Below are 7,621 nucleotides of genomic sequence, written 5' to 3'. Positions count from 1 at the left end.
ACCAGGGAAGCCTCATCTTCTCCTTTCCCTCTCCCCCCACCAAAAAAAACGTGCTTCTTTCTAAATCGTCCTACCTCAGGTAATGACAACGCCATCCTTTTTATTAACGTATTTTATTTTGGGCTGTGCTGCGTCTTCATTAGTGAGCCAGCCTTCTCTCGTGGTGGTGAGCCCAGGCTACTCCCCAGTTGCCGTGTGCAGGCTCCTCCTTGCAGCGGCTTCTCCTGTCGCCGAGCAGAGGCCCTAGAGCACGAGGCTCAGGAGTTGCGGCACACAGGCTGAGCGGCCCACAGCGTGCGGGATCTTCCTAGAGCAAGGGTCAAACCCATGTCCCCTGCATTGGCAGCTGGACACCCAACCACTGGACCACCAGGGAAGTCAGACAGCTCCATCCTTAATTGCTCAGAACCAAACCCTTGAAGGCATCCTTGACTCCCCTGTTATTTTCACATGCTCCACAACTAACCTATGAGGAAAGCCCACCTTCAAAATCTACCTTCAGAATACACTGAGTTTTACCACTTCTTATCGCCTCCAGGGGCCTAAGCCACCATAATCTCTCTGGATCATGCCATTGATAGCCTCTCATGGATTTCAGTTTACACCATTCTGACTCCCAGGGTGAAAGTCCAAGCAATCACAAGGTCCCCTGAAGCTTTCTTCATCTCGTTCTCACCCTTTTTCCTTTCCACTGCAGCCACATGAGCCCTGCGGCTCGTCTTTTTCTTTTTTAACCTTTTATTTTGTATTGGAGTATGGCCAATTGAAAACAATGTTGTGATAGCTTCAGGTGGAGAGCAAAGGGACTCAGCCGTACACATACATGCACCCGTTCTCCTCCAAACTCTCCTCCCATCCAGACTGCCACATGACATCGAGCAGAGTGCCCTGTGCTACACAGCAGGTTCTTGTTGTTATCCATTTTAAACAGCCAATTCATGTTGACATATGGCAAAAGCCATCACAATGCTGTGAAGTAATGATCCTCCAGTTGAAATAAATAAATTTAAATATATATATGTGTGTGTGTATACATATATATAGCAGTGTGTTCATGCCCATCCCAAACTCCCTAACTATCCCTTCCCCCATCCTTCCCCCTAGCAACCATAAATTCATTCTTGAAGTCTGTGAGTCGGTTCCTGTTTTGTAAGTAAGTTCATCTGTATCGTTTCTGTTTAGATGCCCCATATAAGGGATGTCTTATGATATCTCTCCTTCTCTGTCTGGCTTACTTCGCTCAGTATGACACTCTCTAGGCCCATCCACGTTGCTGCAGATGGCATGACTTCGTTCTTTTCTGTGGCCGAGTAATATTCCACTGTGTGTATATGCCACATCTCCTTTGCCCATTCCTCTATTAATGGACACTGAGGTTGCTTCCACATCTTGGCCATTGTAAACAGTGCTGCAATGAACATTTGTGTGCATGGATCTTCTCAGTTCATGTTTTCCTCCAGATGTATGCCCAGGACTGGGACTGCAGGGTCCTTGTTGCTCTTCTTGAACACAACAGACCGTCCCTACCTCAGGCCCTTTGTACCTGCTGCTGTCTCTGCCTGGAATGTCTTTTCCTGGTTATCAACACATCTCACCCCCTCATCTCCTCCATGTTCAGGTACCATCATTTCATCCTTGACCATCCTGCTGACATTGAAACCCCTCAACCCTGCAATGCACTATCCACCTTCTCTGTTTTATTTTTCTCTAGAGCACCTATCACCCAGAAGAGTACCTAACACAGAGTAGCTACTGTCATATCAATAAATACGTCTTCAATTGATGAATAAGTTAAACACCATTTCTGACAACAAACTTCATGCTTTTTAGGATGCTGATAAGTGCTATTTTTTTAACTTTTTTATTTTGTATTTGGATATAGCTGATTAACAAACAATGTTATGATAGTTTCAGATGCAGAGCAAAGGGACTCAGGAATGATTTTTTTAAGTTAACTAAATTATGCACATTTTTTCACTCCAGTAGTAAAGATCCTTTAATGATCTGAGTGTGTGATATTTCCTAATTTTTTTTAACCTCAAAACTGTTTTGTCAGATTAGTGCTTCTTGGGAAATTCTAGGCTAAAGAGATATAGTGGGATTAACTGGAGTAGGAAAGTGAAAGGGAAAGAATTCTGTTGAGGAAGGCAAAGATGGTTCCTTTCACATGCCAGCTGCAATTCCTTGATTTCCTAGAGTGTTGGATGAAGGACGATCCTGAAGATCTGACCAGAATGGGGGCTGGGATTCATTAGTGATGTCTGCACAGTGCACAGCCTGAGGGGACAGCATCACGGGAATCTACCTTCCCAGTGCACGGGCTTTACTGACAAATCCAGAAGGATCAAGACATGGGATTTCCCTTCTCCTTGTCTACGGCTTTTATTTTCACAAGAGAGAAACTTGACAAGAAATTACTTGCAAGGGCAAAAAATATGGAGAAGAAACATTCAATAAAATCACACAGATCCCAACACCAGCCTCTAAGTACTGCTTTGTTTTGCTAATCAATAGAGTAAAACATGGTCTTTAAAGAAATCAGGGGAAACATCTACAGATACGGCATTGAGGAGAAAAATAGCACCCTAATGTTTACTACCCCAATCAGTTACCTTTTGTACAAGTAAAAGTGCCCCTGCTCGCACCATGAAAGATAAGCAGATGTTCAGAAGCTCCATGGACTTCCCTGGAAGCTCAGCTGGTAAGGAAGCTGCAATGCACGAAGACCCACTAGAGTATTCTTTGGAGTATCCACTCCAATATTCTTTGACTTCCCTGGTGGATCAGCTGGTAAAGAATCCACCTGCAACGTGGCAGACCTGGGTTCAATCCCTAGATTGGTAAGATCCCCTGGAGAAGGGAACAACGGCTTTACCCACTCCAGTATTCTGGCCTGGAGAATCCCATGGACTCTGTAGTCCATGAGGTCGCAAAGAGTCAGACACAACTGAGCGGCTTTCACTTTCACTTTAGAGGCTCCACGGGAAGAATTCCTGCCAGGATTACTGTTCATAACAGAAGCCCATGCAGTGCAGGGCTCAGTACAAGCAACGCTGATTTCTCTTCAATACAAGCCCTGGCTTCTGTAACCCAGTGTTGCAGATAAAACGAGCCCCATGCAGACTCGGAGACACATCGCACCCACTTGGTCCCACACTGATTCAAGTAAACTAGCATTCTTCAAGGCCACTGATTCAAACTGCTCCATGCAGTGCAGTAACCCGTCAGTCTCCATCCACACGCGAGCCCACCTGGAGAATACACACAGTGGATCAAAACCTCCCTGTGAGAAGCAAAACTCCTCCAAATCAATAAGCAAAAGACGACTCACTGAGAAAAAGAGAAAGGACGTGAAGAGGCAAATTTCACAAAACTAGATCCAAGTTGCCAATAACTACACAAAGAGGTTCAAATTCATAGGGAACAAGGGAAATGCGAATGAAGGCATTTCTCTATATTGTTTGAGAAAAATCCTTTCATCTGGCTAACTTCCACCCGTCCCCCAGGTCTCAACTGAAATTTCTCTTCCATGAAGATGTTCTCATCTTCATAGCTCTCATCTCCAGTTATGACGGACGTATGTTGTGTTTTCGTTTAATTTCTGTATTCTCTACTAGCTCCTGAGCTCCACGAAGGGAGCTACAATGTCTGACCTACTCACTGTCATGTCCTCAAGACTTAGAAGAGTGCCTGGTGAAAACTGGTGCTTAATAAATATTTGTTCAATGAATGAAGCACAATCAGTTCTTTGCAGCAGCTCTGGGACAGGATTTTGCATCCATGTTCACATCACCAAGACAGACCAACCTTCCCTTGGAAAGTACACTGAATTGAAGGGCAGAGCTGTTTCCTTCTACTCCTGCTGCCCCAAAGAGAAAGAGGATTACCTAACACATTTCCACAGGAGTTTCACTGGGGGAGTTTGCTGATTTAATGTTCCTAAAAGGTGTAGCAAAGGATGCTACCAAAATGTAAATTCTCCCAAAATTTAAGCCTTTAAATTCCACTGCACAGGGGCTGTCATAAAGCAATATTTTGTGAGCTACAGATTCCAATAAAACTCACTCTGAGATGATGAAGGCTTTCTTGGTAGCCTAAGGGCTGGTGTATGAATAATCTGCCAGCATTATGCTGTGTCACTTAAATATTCCTTTGGAGATCTGTCAGAAGAAAATTTAAGTAAAATTAAAGTTCAAATGGAAATGAAAAATTAAGTTATGATCAAAGCTATAATCTCATATTGAATTTTTTTAAAGCTGTAGAGAAAAGTCCTGTTAAAGATTTCCTAGTTTGTATTTATGGATCCAAACAGAGGTATTCCCACTGTGCCTTGCTTAAAAGACTGATATGCAGAGTCTGGGCATCTCCCTTTATTTAGATGCTGAACCTAGCTGCAGGGGGAAAACAGCATCTTGGTTTCTACAGGCAATCCAATTTTAATCATTTTTGCTTTATTGGAATTTTCATAGGAGTCCAGGTATAAGAGGTTCAGAATTCATCTAAGTCATAAACAAAACAAAAATGGAAAGGAATAGAGTGAATGATAACTCAACACCTATAAGTCATGGTTCTTTTTTCCTAAAATAAGCACCATGATATGGGATGGTGGAGGGGACCAAAGCACTGTTTACATTCGAACCCTTAAAGTCAGAGCATGTCTGAAGTTTATCTAAAACACTGGCATCTATGACTCCCACAAATAGCTTTTCTCTAATGTTTCATAATATTCCCCACCACTTATCAAACTGAGGGAAGCAGCTGTGATGGAAAGGGAGGTGACAGCAAGCAGAAGCCTGGAATCCCCTGGAAAGAGACCCAGCTTGACCATGGAACTGAAATGCATACTCCAAAAGAAAGCATTAACCGCAGATTGAGTCCCGTATGGACCGTCCACATAGACTCCACTGCCAGTGTGACTCATGGGCTAGAGCGTGACAGAAAAATCCCAGAGAGAACAAAGGTGATATCCAGTGTGCCCTGTGCTGTGTGGATCCATCAACACCATGATGGTAACATTAATGAAACTAGTGAATCACCTCTCTAGTCTAGACCAACAGCCTCTCTGAGTATAAGCTTATGGCAGGTTTTTTCCTGATCAAAATTAAAGATTATTTTCTAACTTGAAGTTTTCTTATTAACCAAAAGAATACTTCAAAGCACACAGAGACTATATAACATATTTGGTTAAGCTAAAAGAAGGTGGGAAAGGAGAAATAGAGGAACAAGGGACAGAAAATACAAATAAAAAATAAAACCCAAGAAAGTAGACTTAAATCTAATTATATCAGTAACTGCATTAAATGTAAATGGCCCAAACACTCCTTGTAAAAGGCAAGACTGATAGACTGAACTAGAAAGCAAAATCGATTATATTGCTGTTTATAAGAAACACAAGCAAAAGAGCAAAATGGAAGCGAGAGTCACCTTGTAAACCAACCTCCAAGGTAACATCCTATCACATTTTCCATATTCTATTCATTGAAAGTGATTCACAAGATTCAGCTCATACTCAAGTGATGGGTATTACACAAGGATGTGAATACCAAGAAGTAGATACAACTGGGAACCATTTCAGAGGCTATCAAACAAATCTAGTGAGAGTGAGCAAGGGGAGAAAAAGAGAAAGCACAAAATACCAGTATCAGGAGTTAGAGAGGTGATATCAGTACAAATGATATAGATACTCAAAAGATAATAAGGAGGTAAAATGAAGAACATCGTGTCAACAACCTAGATGAAATGGACAAATTCCTTGAAAGACAACAGTACCAAAACAGAGAAGACTTTTAAAACATAAATAGCCCTATAGGGCTTCCCAGGTGGCACTAGTGCTAAAGAATCTACTTGCCAATGCAGGAGGTGCAGGAGACATAGCTTTGATCTCTGGGTTAGGAAGAGCCTCTGGAGTAAGAAATGGCAACTGATTTCAGTATTCTTGCCTGGAAAATTCCATGGACAAGAAGCCTGGCAGACTATAGCATGTGGGGTTGCAAAGCATCAGACATGACTGAGCATACACACACACACATAGCTAGTAAACAAATTGAACCCATAATTTAATATTTCCCAACAAAGAATAGACCCAGTCCCAGATGTCTTCACTGGTAAATTCTATCAAACACCTAAGAAACAAATAATACAAATATACCCACACTCAGAAAATGAGAGAACATTTCCAATTAATTCTACAAAGCCAGCCACATACAAAACAGCAAAAACAAAACCACATACCAATATTCTTCGTAAACATTGATAAGAACATCCTTCATAAAATATTTGCAAATCAAATCCAGAAATATATAAAAAGGACAATGCAACAGGAACAAATGAGGTTTATATCAGGAATGCAAAGTTAGTTAAACATTCAAAATGCAATTAGTGTAATTCATTACATCAAGGAAAAAAGAAAAATCATGATTTTTCTCAACAGGATTTAAGAAAAACACCTGACAAAATTTAACACCCATTCATGATTAAAAAAAAAAAAGAAAACTCTCAGCAAACTAGGAATAGAAGGAAACTCCTTCAACATGATAAGGGGCATCATTTTAAAACTTAAGCTAACATCACACTTACTGGAAAACAATAAACGCTTTTCACTTAAGACAAGGAACAAAGCAAGGATGTCCATCATCATTTCTTCTACTCAGCATTTTGCTGGAATTCCTACTAGTGCAATAAGGCAAGAAAAACAAAAAGCCTAAAGATTACAAGAGAAAGAAGCAAACTGTCATTATTTTCAAATGACATGATTGTGTATGTAGAAAAACCTGTAAATCTATAAAAACTTCAACATAATTAAGGAGTTCAGCAATATTTCTAGACATGGAGTATAAGTCAATTAAACTTCTATATACTAGAACAATTGGAAAATAACATTTTAAAACAATACCATTTAAAAGAGTATCAAAAGACTTCAAATAACTAGGAATAAATCTGAAAGATTTTCAAGATCTCTACACTGAAGATTACTTAAAGACGACCAAAATAAAACAGATATGACATGCTCATGGATTGGAAGGTTCAATATTATTAAAGCATCAGTCCTCCCCAAACTGATCTATATATTCAATGCAATCCCAAACATGATCTCAAAAGAGTTTCTTGTGAAACTCAACAATCTAACTCTAAAATATATACGGAAATGCAAGCAACCTAAAATAGCCAAAATAATCCTGAAAAAGAAAAACAAGATTGAAAGGCTTACACATCCTGCTTTCAAGACTTAATATAAAGTCATATTAACCAAGATAGTGTGGTACTGGCATAAGGATGGATAATAGATCAGTGGAACAAATTAGAGAATTCAAAAATAGACCCACACATATAAGATTAATAGACCTTTTATAAAGATACCAAATCAATTCAATGAGGACAGGAGTGCTTTCTTAACAGCTAGTGGCAAAACAACTAGACATCCGTATGGGAATAAAAGAAACTGACCTTTACTTCATACCAAACAAAAATTAATTTGAGATAGATCAGAGACTTAAACACAAAGTTGAAATGATAAAACTTCTATGAAAAAAATAGGAGAATATCCTTTGTAATCCCAAGGGTTAGCAAAGTTTCTAAGACAAACACAGAAGCACTAACTAAAAAAAAGAAAAAATGATAAATT

Source organism: Muntiacus reevesi, chromosome 2 (genome assembly GCF_963930625.1).
Source record: "Muntiacus reevesi chromosome 2, mMunRee1.1, whole genome shotgun sequence".
In the NCBI taxonomy this organism is placed as follows: Eukaryota; Metazoa; Chordata; class Mammalia; order Artiodactyla; family Cervidae; genus Muntiacus; species Muntiacus reevesi.
The sequence above is the reverse complement of the archived record's forward strand: the minus strand, read 5'-3'. Positions refer to the sequence as shown.